Below are 15,501 nucleotides of genomic sequence, written 5' to 3'. Positions count from 1 at the left end.
ATATATACTAGCCGTTTACCCGCGCCAAGCGCCGGAGCGGATATTTTATTCAAAAATTAAATTGTAGAGACAATTAATTCTTTTGCACAAATAGTTTACTACATATAAACAATTATCAGTATAATTAAAATAATAATATATAAATGTACACTCTTGATTACAAACCCAATTATGTCAAACTGTGCAAATGTTAAAATAATAATATATAAATGTACACTCTTGATTACAAACCCGATTAAATACTTGTTTTTTTCAGTATAATTATGATTTATGTTGTTTTTTTGTCACAACAGACAGGTAACAGATAAATCGACACTTAGGTAACAGATAAATCGACACTTAGGTAGCCAATATATAACTCACAGGAGCTCGATCCACTCCAAATTTCCCATCTTTTTCCACCTTTTCACTTTCTCTCACCTTTGACTTTGACTCTGACTCATTAACAACCCCTAAAATCCCCCTTTGTCTCAAACTCTCCCAAGAAACAACTGCTTTTCGTTTCATCTTATGCCCCTACACAACACTATCCTTATCCCACCTTTTTACCTCATTAAGCAACAGACTTTCATTCTCTTTCACATCATCTTTCATTCTTGGAACAAAAAATTCCGGTTTTGCCCCTGCCACCGCCATTCTTGGAACACCCAACACGTTCACAAACGAATAAGGAGTATCATGTCTTTTTTTCCCATTTGAAGATGAAAAAGCAGACAAGAAAACATCCTTAACATTTCTCATATGGGTCCCCGTTTGAATTTGACTTTGACTACTCAAGGTCCTACTACCTTTTGAAAGTCCAACCACTACATGATCTGTTTTAGGCCTTAAAGATTCCACCTTTTTGTCTTCTAACATTCCGGGAATTGAAGAGAATGAAAACTGACCTTTGATGGAGATGGAGGGTAGGATCTTGGGGGTGGGGTGAAGTTTTTTTGGAGGGAGTTGATTTTTTTCGGGCGGTCAACGGCTGCCCCTTCGACCCATCTGACCACTGCGACCCGTGAAGTGCGATTTGGGTCGTATTCGATTCGTTCAACTACACCTACTGATGAAGTGTTGCGTTTTAGGTCAATTGTTCTTTGTGACCGTTTTGCCCCTCCCCCTCTGTGGAAAATTGTGATACGACCCTTTGAATTTCTACCTGCTGACTTGTCTTTACCTGTAACGAATTGCCTAAGTGGCCTTTCAGAGCTCACATTTTGAGCACCTGTAGGAATATGATAAAGTCAGTAAAATTGTTTTTGTTTGGATAAATCATAGATAAATTTCAAATAACAATATAATCAGTAATGTTCAAATCCTAAGCACCACATCTCTACAATCAAATTAAGAAAGCTGGAAATGACATCTCTCTGGTACTGATTATCCATCTTGAATTGAAAATATGCAGCTTTAAATACCAATTTCTTTTTACTTTATCAGCATATGATTCATTCTTTCAATATATTTGCATTTTTACATGTACAAATAAGTGTTTACTGAAATGTACATGAACAAAATCAACTCTTTTTATTTAAAAGAGTATACCAGGGTCTAGGAATGCCAAAGAAAGTTTCGCTTCTGATGTCAAAAAGGTTGTTTCTTATTGTAAAATTGAAGTTAGGGTTCAACAAGAAGAGCAACAAGCAAACAAATTCAAAAAGTCACCTGTTTCATTAGCAATTCATAAAACACGTGTTTTCGGCATTACTATTACCAAATTAACACTCTAAGAGAACCAATATCCCAGCAAAGCTGAAACCTCAAAAACAGAACTTTGCCTTGGGTGACTACTGATACCCTTAAGCATTTTGACCTTATACAGACGTGGGTTTTGAGGCTAGAGACACACAGACGACACTCGAACATGTAATAATTTGAAAGAGCTAGGTTTGACATCAAAACTGGAACAAAGAATCTGTATTTGCATATTAATTCCGACATCAAATTCAATCTTCATTGAGCCCCTTTTTCAGATTCATTTCTCTTGAACATGACAATTTCAACTTCGAATTTGCATTTAAAAAAAAAAAAACTTACGGCTGATAGAGTGCTTGGATCTCATCTGAAAGCTGCTAATCCTCGAAGTAATCTCAAGCGAGTGGTGCGAGTGTAGAGGACAGAGGAGATAAAGAGAGAGCGTGGTGGCTTCCTGTCACCGAAAAAGTGTTGCGAGAGCACAGTAGGTGGCGGCGACGGCGATCAGATACAGATACAGTGAGTGGTGCAAGGTTGGAGAGTGGGTGGTGATTCACTACCGATGGTGATGATGACGATGAGTTAGGCGGATGAGGTGCGATGTTGGCTTTTCAAAATAGGGTTTTTGCTATTTGTTTGAGGGAAAATGCTAGTGTAGAGGACAGAGGAGAAAAATAGTATGTTTACTTTTTTGATTCAATTTATGAAACGTCAATGTTAATGCCATTAATTTTTCAAACGAAAATGTGAATATTTAATGCAATTAATTTGTAAAACGGAAATGTGATAGAAGTATTAAAAGGTATGAATAAATTGATTGTATATTATGCAGTAGGTGTAGTACCTCTTAAATTTCAAGAAATTGACAATATCCTTAATAATATATATATATATATATATATATATATATATATATATATATATATATATATATATATATATATATATATATATATTATTCCTCCCTAATAAATGAAAATAATTTTGCTACATGCCACTCTCTCATTAACTTGGACACGTGTCATTTTTTGATATTTTTGAATAAATGTTTTTTTCATTTGTTATTTTCTCTTTTTTTATCTTTTCTTAATTAACATATCATATTTACACATCAATTAATAATTGTCTTAATTGAAAATAACCAAAAAATTATAATATTACAACTCATATATTATTTAATATGTTTCCTTTTAAATGCAAATTTTAAATTTCAAATTTAAATTATTTTTTGTTTAAACCTTCATATTTAATTTTTTATTTTTTTAACCCATATAACAATTTTTTATTTATTTCAACCTAAATTCAAGTCAAATGTGGGCACATATTTTTTTCATGCGAATAGTACTTATTTGAATAATTATTATTGGGTTCTAGATATTTATTAAAATTCATATTTTCAACATTAGTTATTATGTATTGATGTTTCTCCATGTTCTAGTTTTGGGTTTTAATAACAGTCTTATTCGGGTTTTGGATATTCTAGGTATAGGTCTATTGAGTCTGGATAAACTGAGTAAAATACCGGGTTTAAGCTAAGAAAGACTCGAAATTTATAGAGTTTTTCTTATGATACATTGAGTCGACCTAGTAGACATTGGATATGCACAAAAAAAACAAGCTTCAAGAAATCTTGCTTTTCAATATGTGAGCGACGAAGATATGGTTTTTTTGTTCCTAAGGGTTGTGGGCACGGTTTACCTTACGGTTTCCACTGTGGCAGTGGTGAACACCATCCCCGCCCTGCGGTCATCAATGTGGTTTGGTCGCATATGGCTAGATTCTGCCACATCTTCTATCTCTACCATTCTCCTCTTCACAAGTTTCAAGAGTCAAATTCTTTTAAATTCATTTTTTTTTCTTTTTTACCTACAAATGATAGTCGGTTTCGAATACGTCATTCGGGTGACTCGGGTTCATGTCATCCAACCAATTGTGGGTCATCGACCATCCATGATCCTTTAATGGGTCCAAGCTTTGCCTAGGATGCCTCCAAATACTTAAAAAATTTATTGGCCAATTTTGTAAAATAATAATTGTGGTCTTTTATCTAATAAAAAATACCTATAGTTTGGTTACGTAGAAAATATTGTAGCAAGTTAGCTACAAACTTTGATTCCATAGCAAAGACATAGAAAAATAACTACATATTTTAATTCTGTAGCAAATTCTATAGCAAAATAGCAACAAAATTTGATCTGTAAAAAATGTTCATAGCAAAATAGCTACGGATTCCAATTATGTAGCAAATTCGTAGCAAGATAACTACAAACTTCAATTATGTAGCAATTTTTGTAGTAAAATAGCAATGGATTATGATTCCGTAGCAACTTCTGTAGAAAAATCGCTACAAACTTTTAATCGTAGTAAGTTTTGTAGTGAAATAGCTACGAATTATGATTTTGTAGCAAATTTCGTTACAATCTACCTACGACTTTATTTTTTGTAGTAAAATTCCGTAGTTACTAAACTATTAGCTATGGAATGCAATTTTGAAGCAAATTCTATAGTAAAATTGCTACGCCTACCCATTCCGTAGCATATTCCATAGTAACATAGCTACAGATTCTACTTCCGTAACAAATTTCCGTAGTTATTCAGGCTTTTTCTAGTAGTGATTTTAGGGTGCCATGGAAACCCTCCAAGGTCCTATACCAAATGCCACGGGAACCCCCCACGTAGTCTTCCATGCAAATAACATACTATCATATCGCACATTCAATCAATAACCGTATCTCATAAAATGGGTCGGCCTTGGTGCTCCTACGCTGCTCCTCCCAAACTATCTATAATCAATGAATAAATAACTCAGCATAATCCCATAAATACCCCCGGGGTCAACCCTGGTCAAAGTCAAGGTCATTAGTCAAGGTCAACAGTCCATATTGACCTTGACTCGTCGAATACAACCAGTCACTCGTCGGGTTCCCTGCTTAACTCATCGACTCGCCGAGTCACCCGAGGGACTCGTCGAGTTCCTTGATGTTCATGGCCGTAAACCACCAACCGTACACCCTTGACCGTGAACCCTTGGCCGTAAATGAGAAAACCCTCTCGACTCGCTGAGACACCAGAGGGACTCGACGTGTTCTCACGTATTCGGTTCTTTCCAGTGGGATTTAAGGTTTCAAACTTCAGATCCATACTCTCCTAGTGAATATGTCACGTAAAGTTACAAACTTTACGTGCATGCATACTCACCTTGTTAGTGTGCCGGTTAACCACACGCGCTCCACTAACGACTTGGTAAGGTACAAAGTGTAATTTCATGGGTTAGCACATATTTCACATTTTCCTAAAGTAACTAAAATTGGGAATTATTAAAGTATAGTTACTTTATAATTTCATGATACTTTTTAATGAGCATTAAGGTCCTATCCTACCCGTTCGGCTAACTACCCTCCACCAGTCAAGGAAGCGGTGGGTGAGAGTGGACACCCATTAAAATGCCAATTTATAGGCAGTAACCTTATACCCCCCTTATAGACCGACTTCGTGAATGAGGCCTACTAACGGTAAGACTGACTTATTCTTATACATATCTATATATTTAAACTTTTAATATAATAATAATATAAGGGTTGAATTTTAAACTTTTAAAATTCTAAGGTTCAATTTGGAATTAAAGTATTAGGGTGTAAGACTTTACAAATTCCAAAACTTGAGGGCAAGTATTGAAACTATTCAAGACTTTTCATTTCATAACTTATGAATTTAATGGTCCATTAAAGTGAAAACTCTTCATTTTATGTAACCTCTTATTCTTTAATGATACTTTTAAAGAAGTGACTTTTGGTTATCCATAACTTGAGGACAAATTATGGACTCCATCATTAGGCATTAAGATCAAAAATCATACTAACAAGCAAGTTACACATAATTCCTATGATCTTATAAAACTCATAAGTATAAACATTCATATCAAACAATTTCAAGAATCATATTAACACATATAAAACTTGAAATTTGATAATAACCATTGAATATGGATTAGCATAATCATTACCTCTTCAAAAAACAGATTTTATAAGTCCAAAACAGATTAGGGTAATGATTCTAGTCCATTTCCAGCAGCAAAACTCGAAAATCTGCTCACAGGGCATTCTACTCGTCGAGTGCATGATCCTACTCGACGAATAGGATGAATTTACTCATGGACTCGTCGAGTCCCCCCATGGACTCGGCGAGTTCATACGAACAGTGAACAGTTTTCGACTTTTTCAAGCAGTTTGCATCAAGTATACAGAAAACAAGCCTAGGCTCTGATACCACTAATGGGTTTTGAGCATTCTAACACTCCTATGGTGTACATGCAACCCTAGAAACCTTGGATCTATGTTTTCTCTAATATACATGCAAATTTGATTTTCCAAGGTTTACATCCTAACTAGCATGTTATGGGGAACTTGTAATACAAAAATCAAGTAGAATAACATACCTTTTAGTAGCTTAGATTCCTTGATGACTTTGTGAGCCTAGCACCCCAAATGTGACGCCTCAAATGCTTCACACAACACCACAACACTTAGAATAACTTGAGAGAAGTTCACTATGACACAAAATCGGCTTTCCCTCTTGTTCTTACACTTAGTGGTCCGATTTTGCTAGTCAAGGGGTCCTTTTATAGTTGTGTCACAAGTAGGGTTACCACATGTAAACCCTAATTGACATGGCTTTTCATTTCCCATGATCCATGGGTTTATAACCCCCATGGACTATCCATGGAGCACCTTATGGGTTTTAGCCCAACTCCATAAACCATGGATCATTAGCCCACTATATAAGAATGGATGATTTACACAATCAACCCCATATATTTAATTAGTCTCCTTTTTGATCACCAAATTAATTCTTGACCAATACTAATTAAATAATATTATTAATATATTAGAACTTATAATATATTAATAAACCTTAAGTGTCCTTTTTCTCATTTTGTCTATCAAAGTGTTGCAATGCCATGCAACCCAAATGGACCATGCCGGGTCGGGTCAAGTACATACCAAATATAGTTATGAACTTAGACACTATATCCAACAGTCTCCCACTTAGATAAGTCTAATAACTATAGTTGCAGATATGACTTCAGAATCCAACTAGCAATCGTAGCTCTTTCAAAGTCTATTGGAACTGAGATGATGATGATGATACTCCATTTAAGATAAGTTATCATATAATCCTCTGCTCTCAAGATATCAGCCGGACAAATACATGGAACATGGTCTTACTTATTGTCCAACATTTGTTTCTCGATCTCTGATTTGTTTGACATAGAACTAAATTGAACACATCAATTAGGTTCTGACCAGGCCCGGTACATAGGTCAAAACAAAATCATCGAGGGGCCCAGATATCGCTTCTAATCCTAGAAGGAACAAATAAACTTCGACTCATATTCTTGTACTGACTACTTGTTGAATTATGCACAAAAGCATGTTTTATAACATCGAGTTACCAATGCGTTTTCGTACAATCAATGTATAACCAACTCATAGTCAACAACTCATATCTCTAGGTTTGAAGATTTATATGATATTACCGTCTCACGATCACTCGTGATAAATTCCATGAAGTGATACAAGTGAGCGTGGGTTGAGTCCAATACTCAGACCTTATGAGCACTCATGAATGTTGCAACAACCATTGCTATGTATAATACACCTTAGACAATCTACAAACCCAATTCATGACGGTATTAATTCAATACCTACTTCCAAAGTATGACTGACTGTGGAGAGTTTGAAAAATATAATTATTCTGGAAGTCAAAACATGCAAAATTGAAACAATAGTAAACGATTAACATATGATAGCAACACTTTACTCATAAATAAATAACAACTTTTATTTAATCATCAAATGTCAATTACATTTTACAAGTTTCAAAAAACCATCTAATTATTAAAACTAATATCATCCTTCAGCCCGATGCGCCTCGCATGCTGTAAATGCTTAACCCTACTTAGTCCCTCCGTGAGGGGATCTGCTGGGTTCTCATCTGATGATACCCTCTTTGCCACGAGGAGTCCTTCTTCTATTCGATGTCTAATGAAATGGTATTTTCTGTCAATGTGTCTGGATCTCCTGTGATCCCTTGGTTCCTTAGCTAAAGCAACCGCACTTTCATTGTCACAGAAAATTTCCATTGGCTCTTTTATAGCTGGTACAACTCCAAGGTCTCCAATGAAGTTCTTTAGCCATATCGTCTCCTTTGCTTCCTCGCTTGCTGCTATATACTCTGATTCGCAAGTTGAATCAACTACCGTCTCCTGCTTGGAACTTTTCCAAGTAATTACTCCTCCATTTAGGATAAAGACCCAGCCTGACTGAGTGTAACACCCATAAAATTCAAGCCAATTTAAAACTTTTTAGAACATTTAAAACCATTAAGTTATTACAGTTTGTTTTCAAAATAGTTTAATCATCAGAGTATCCCCAGAAGCAAATCATAAAATCATGAACTATGAGGAGCTGTACGATCACGCCTTTGCCTTCCCGAGATCATCATAAGTACCTGGAATAATAATCGATAAATGTAAGCTCGAAAGCTTAGTGAGTTACCCCCAAAATACCTATACACACAACAATATACATGTAATCACAAACAGCATACTATGGGTCCAATCAACCATCGGGTTGGAATACCCCAGGCCCTCAACCAACAGGTTGGAATGCCAATACACTATGGGTCCAATCAACCATCAGGCTGGAATACCACAGGCCCACAACCAACAGGTTTGAATGCCCACATACTATAAGTCCAATCATCCTCGGGATGGAATACTCACGGCCCACAACCAATAGGTTGGAATGCCCAGGTCTATTGGCTTTCGCACAAAGCAGATAAGCCTCAACAGCCAAACAAACATGTGCACATATAACATATAATCACATAACAATCTATAGACAACAAACTGATCTACCGGATCATACCACATAACATATAATATTCTATCCTACCCTCTAGGATATCTAACTAACAGGTCATACGACATATCACATATTATCATCCTACCCTCTAGGATATCGATCTAACAGATCATACTAGCATAACATAACTAATAACAATTCAAAGGGCCGGCCTTGGTGCCTTAGACCCTTGAGTATAGTGAGGATAACTCACCTGGCAATGCTGAAGTCCCGCAGATAAAACTCCAGCTGTTGGTTGATAGATTCCCGAACTGTCCACATCAAACAATACCCAATTAATAATTAGGTTCCAAGCCCAAGGTCCAACTCACACTACAAAAGCCCAAAACTGAAATAATGGGCCAAAGCCCAACATATGGCCCAATTTTCCAAATTGGGCCCAGACCTCTACATGGTCTTTCCTTAAGGCCCATCCGATTCTTCCAATCCAATTCCCATGGCCAATTATCTCATAATCATAAAGTCCCAATTATGGCCCATCTATGGCCCAATTTTCCAAATTGGGCCCAAGTCCTCACATGGGCCTTATCCTAAAGCCCATCTAATTATTTTGGTCCATTAACTTGTTCTTAGATAGCCTATCAATAGTCCAATAGCCAAAGCCCAATAGGAAGGCCCAACTCAAGGCCCAAGTGAAAATAAGGTTTCACATAAAATGACAATTAGGGTTAAGTGTTCCTACTTAACCCATTAAGGACTTAATCTATTAAGGACTTAATCCATTAAGTCCATCATTGCCTTAGGTCAATTCACACATGATTATAATTTATTATTTTAAGTTTATTAAATAATTCCCGTATGGTCCCAGTCAATTCTCAAAATTAGGGTTTTAAGCCATTAGGGTTTTCCAAACCCTAATTAGGGTTTCCTACCCAATACTAGCCCATTAGGGTTTATTAGGCCCATTGTACAAACATCCAAACGAGTCACAATCCAAACAAGGCACACCGCCACCCGACACGGCGGCCGATGGCGGTAGGAGGCGGCAGCCACCACCCTACGGTGGTGGTTTGAGTTTCTTTCCATTATACTTTTTGCTAATTACAAGTTACAATGCCTTAACCAAGAATAAACACACACACATGGCGGCACATGGTGGCGGTGGCTTTTTCGTGAATCCCGACTAACCAAAACACCCAAACACACATATTACGAATGGAAACACAGCCACACACACCTAAACACGAACTTGAAGAAGAATCACACATCCACACAACTCACAGCCACCTCCCATGGTGGCTGGTGGTGACGAGATAAGGCAGCTACGGTCTTGGCGGCGATTAACGGCAACAGCGGTGCTTAAAGGCAGCGTTGAAACTGTGAGGGTGGAGAGAAGTCGGGATCCCATGCAAGCAACAGAAATCTTCCCCGACTGCATCAATGACGACATGAGACGGACCACAACGAAATAGAGGAAGAATAGTGGGCGGCTCTTACCGGAACAGCAACAATGACGGAAAAGGCGTCGTTTGGTCCCGTTGACGGCATCCGACAGCGAGGTTGGACGCGAGATGGTTGTCTGGCGGCGATGTAACAGTGGAGGAGATAGCGGTGGCGAAGGGAGAGCAGTCAACGAGTGAGCAACCGGCGGAAACACAAGCACTCATTTCCCGGTGGTCCTCGTCACCGGCAACAGGAGCTCCAGCGGTGGTTTACGACTTGGCATTGGCAGGTAACGACGCCGGAGGTCAAAGAGAAAGAGGGTGGCGGCTGGAGCTTCCACTCTTAGGGTTAGGGTTAAAGGGTGACGAGAATAACAGGCTTAAATACCCCGAGCCCATCAGAATGTATCCCATAATGACCAAAATGGCCCCTCCTTCCCATACTTCTTTCAATATAGATCCAATATTTACCATTTATCCCTTGATCCCATAATTTCCTTTCATAATAAGTCCCAAAATTGCCAACCAGCCCCTTAAGCCCTCAAATCTTTTCAATTTAAGTCCATTAATTACCAAACGCACCCTAACTTCTGAAATCCTTTTCAAACAAATCCCGAAATTACACTTTAACCCCCGAGACTCAAAATCATGACATTTGGCTTCCCGAACCCAACACCCCGCTAATTATGATTTGATTTTGGGCTATAATAATTTTATATAATAATAAAATTACTTCTCGGGGTCCGGGGTTTATTATTTTTAATTATTCTATTTAAAACGGGATGTTACACTGAGAGCGGAAATTATCCCTATCAGTCTGAAAGCTAGCATCGCTATACCCTACCATTCTCAAGTCATCACTTCCACCAAGGGTAAGGACCCAGTCCTTAGTCCTTCGCAGATACTTGAGAATGTTCTTTACCGCAGTCCAGTGAGCCTTGACAGGGTTCCCTTGATATCTACTGACCATGCTCAAAGCAAAGGCCACATCAGGGTGAGTACAAGTCATAACATACATGATTGAGCCCACAACGGAAGCATATGGTACATGACTCATCTCAGCTATCTCAGCCTCTGTACTCCGACTCTGAGTCTTACTCAGTTTGGCGTTACTCTAGATCGGTAATTCCCCTTTCTTGGAATCCTGCATACTGAACCTCTTCAGCACCTTATCCAAGTAATTACTCTGGCTAAGTCCAATTAGTCTCTTACTCCTGTCTCTCAATATCCTTATCCCTAGGATATAGGTAGCTTCCCCAAGGTCCTTCATAGCGAAACACTTCCCAAGCCAGGACTTAACTTCCTGGAAGGTTGGGATGTCATTTCCTATGAGTAGTATGTCATCCACATACAACACCAAAAAGCTAACTATACTCCCACTTGCCCTAACATATACACAGGACTCATCCTCACTCCTCGAAAAGCCAAACTATTTGAGTTTCTCATCGAAGCAAAGATTCCATCTATGAGGTGCTTGTTTCGATCCATAGATGGATTTCTCAAGCTTACACACCTTATTAGGGTACTCTATACTGACAAAACCCTCTGGCTGACTCATGTAAACATCCTCAGCCAACTTTCCATTAAGGAAAGCGGTTTTGACATCCATTTGCTATATTTCATAGTCATGAAATGCAGCAATGGCTAACATAACCCTAATAGACTTAATCTTTTCTACTGGTGAAAAGGTCTCATCATAATCAACTCCCGGAGTTTGAGAAAAGCCCTTTGCAACCAGTCGCGCCTTTACGTGTGTACATTACCATCCATGTCGGTCTTCTTCTTGAAGATCCATTTGCACCCGACTGTCTTACGACCTGGTACATTGTCAACCAAGTTCCAAACTTGATTGTCATACATGGACTGTATCTCGCTGTCCATAGCCTCTTTCCATTTAGCAGCCTCAGGGCCTGCCATGGATTCCGTGTAGCTGTTAGGTTCATCCAGACTTACCAGTGTGCTATCACTGATAAGCGTATCACCTTCCGCAGTAATATGGAAACCATAGTAATGTTCAGGTGCATTCCTAACTCTTGTGGAACGCCTCAGAGGTATGGGCTCGTCAGTCGGATCAACAGGAGTTTCCTACTCAGGTTGATTGATAGGGTTTGAGGTTCCTTCACCACTTGACTCTTGAATTTCTTCAAGGTCAATTTGCCTCCCACTGTTTCCTTGGCTTATGAACTCTCTCTCTCACGAAAGACTCCTCTTCTAGCTACAAAGACCACATTCTCACTAGGTCTGTAGAAGAGGTAACCAAAGGATCTTTGTGGGTAGCCGATGAAAATACACCTCTCACTTCGAGGTTCGAGCTTATCATGAGACTCACGCCTCACGAAGGCCTCGCAACCCCAAATATTGATCTGGTTTAAATTGGGAATTTTCCCAGTTAACATCTCATGAGGTGTTTTGGCAACCTTTTTAGTAGGGACTAGATTCAGGATATGGGTGGCAGTCTCTAAGGAATACCCCCAGAATGAGATTGGTAACGAAGCTCGACTCATCATGGAACGAACCATGTCCAGCAAGGTTCGATTGCGCCTCTCAGCCACACCATTCAGCTGTGGTGTCCTAGGAGGTGTCAATTGTGAGATAATCCCACATTCCTTAAGATAGTCAAGGAACTCGATACTAAGATACTCTCCTCCCCGATCGGATCAGAGCATCTTGATGTTCCTGCCCAGTTGATTCTCCACTTCCTGCTTAAACTCTTTGAACTTTTTAAAGGTTTCTGACTTATGCTTGATTAAGTAGATATATCCATATCTACTATAATCACCAGTAAAAGTCACATAATAGCGATTAGCATCCCTTGTGGTAGTTTTGAAGGGTCCGCACACATCAGTGTGTATGAGGTCCAACAAACCCTCACCCCTCTCACAAGTACCTGTGAAGGGTGATTTTGTCATTTTTCCAAGTAAACAAGACTCGCAACCATCATCCGACTTTAGGTCAAATGATTCCAAAACTCCAGCCTTTTGGAGTTGTCCTATGCGCTTCTTGTTAACATGTCCAAGACGATAATGCCACAAGTATGCTGTGTCTGAACTATTTGAAGAATCAATACACAACACATTATTTCCAAGATTATCTACAACATTCACAACTTCATATACACCATCACAAGGTAATGCTTTAAAGTAAAATACATCATTGTAATAAACATTAATAGCACCATTATCATTATCAAATGAAAAAGTAAACCCTTGTTTGTACAAGCCATGAAAGGAAATAATATTTCTCGCCATTTCGGACGAGTAACAACATTTATTCAAATCTAACATTAACCCATTATTAAGCAATAAAGAATAAACTCCTATCTTGGTAACATGTGATGCTTTCCTATTCCCCATGATTAAGTTTATCTTCCCGTGCTCCACTTTCTCACTTGTTCTTAGGCCCTGCAAATAAGTACAAATGTGAATACCACAACCTGTATCAAGCACCCAAGAGTTAGTATGCAATGAGTTATTAGACAATATAGTGTAAATACCTGCATGGGTGGGTTTAACTTTCCCATACTTTACATCCTGCAAGTATTTGGGGCAGCTTCGCTTCCAGTGCCCCTTTTCCTGGCAGTAGAAGCATTGTGCTTCCTTTGGGTTTGAAGAAGGAGGAATGGAACCTTTCTTGGTTCCACTTGAAGAGGAGCCATCAAGAGACTTTCCCTTGGTACCCTTAGAAGGGGTCTTCCTCTTTTTCCCCTTTCCCTGCCCAATTGCCAGAATAGGAGCAGTAGTAGGAGTAGGAGTAACAACTGATTTAGTTTTAAGGCCACTTTCAGCGGTCCTTAAAAGTCCTTGAAGCTTACTTAGTGTGACTTCCTCCTTATTCATATGATAGGTCATACGAAATTGATCATAACTTGGAGGTAAGGAATGGAGAATGATGTCAATCTCCATGTCCTCAGGGAAGTCCACATTAAGCTTCAATAATCGGTCCACGAACCTTTGCATTTTCTGCAAGTGACCGGTGAGGGACTCTCCCTCCTTCATCCTAGTTGTTATCATGGAGGAAATGATTTCATACCTTTCCTGAAGAGCACTCTGATGGTACCTATCCATCAGATCCTGGTGCATCTCAAAAGGGTAGAAATCTTCATAGGATTTCTGGAGTTCTGCTGTCATTATGGCCAACATGATGCAAGACACCTTAGTGGCATCTTTCTCATGGGAAGTGTATTCAGCAATCTCCTTAGGAGTAGCAGTCTACTCATCGATAACCTTTAGCTCCTTATCGAGGACATATTCTTGCCCTCATAGCGAGTAATCATTCTGATGTTCCTAATCCATTCATTGAAATTGGAACCATCAAAAGTGACTTTCCCACACAAGTTCATTAGGGAGAAGGAGCATGTACGGTTTGAGCCAGTAGCAGTGTTGGAAGACATCTGAAAGAAAGAAAGACAAGTTTTATTAGATAAAGAGTCCTCAATAAGTCACCCAAATGAAATATTAAGGCTAGGACCCAACAAACTATTTATAGTTGGAAGAGGGATGCCATAACCCAAGCAATAAAATATTTGTAGGTAGGTAAATGAAGATTTACCAATTTCCACCACAAAAACGAAATAGATTATTAAGTTGTATTGGATTTGAAATTCCTAGATCTTTTGAGATACATTGAACTTTCAATGGTATGTTTGAATCTTGATTGTGCCCTCTCAAGTTTGTGACTGGGATGCCTAGGATCAAAAACAAGGTGTGAATAACCATGCAAATTGACTTGGTACCCTTAACTTTTATCACCTAATTGATGTGTCGGTTAACCACACGCGCTCCACTGATCTATGGTAAAATTAAGTTACCCTTTGCCACTCTTACTAGTCCTTGTTAGTGTGCCGGTTAACCACAGGCGCTCCATTAACGACTTGGTAAGATACAAAGTGTAATTTCATGGGTTAGCACCTATATTTTCCTAAAGTAACTAAAATTGAGAATTATTAAAGTATAGTTACTTTATAATTTCATTATACTTTTTAATGAGCATTAAGGTCCTATCCTACCCGTTCGGCTAACGACCCTCCACCAGTCAATGAAGCGGTGTGTGAGAGTAGACACCCATTAAATTGCCAATTTATAGGCAGTAACCTTATACCCCCCCCTTATAGACCGGCTTCGTGAATGAGGCCTACTAACGGTAAGACTGACTTATTCTTATACATATCTATATATTTAAACTTTTAATATAATAATAGTATAAGGGTTAAATTTTAAACTTTTAAAATTCTAAGGTTCAATTTGGAATTAAAGTATTAGGGTGTAAGACTTTACAAATTCCAAAACTTGAGGGCAAGTATTGAAACTATTCAAGACTTTTCATTTCATAACTTATGAGTTTAATGGTCCATTAAAGTGAAGAATTTTCATTTTATGTAACCTCTTATTCTTTAATGACACTTTTAAAGAAGTGACTTTTGGTTATCCATAACTTGAGGACAAATTATGGACTCCATCATTAGGCATTAAGATCAAGAATCATACTAACAAGCAAGTTACACATAATTCCTATGA

General features: G+C 38.3%; 1 pseudogene; it reads right to left on the bottom strand.

The window, feature by feature from the left end:
* Positions 1–339: 339 nt before the first annotated feature.
* Positions 340–15,501, bottom strand: part of LOC145114145 (large ribosomal subunit protein uL2mz, N-terminal part pseudogene) — a 31,007-nt pseudogene continuing 15,845 nt past the window's right edge.

The sequence above is a fragment of the Lactuca virosa genome, chromosome 5 (assembly GCF_052849685.1).
Source record: "Lactuca virosa cultivar CGN04683 chromosome 5, Lactuca_virosa_CGN04683_v6, whole genome shotgun sequence".
Lineage (NCBI taxonomy): Eukaryota > Viridiplantae > Streptophyta > Magnoliopsida > Asterales > Asteraceae > Lactuca > Lactuca virosa.
This window is presented reverse-complemented; position numbering and strand designations above follow the sequence as displayed.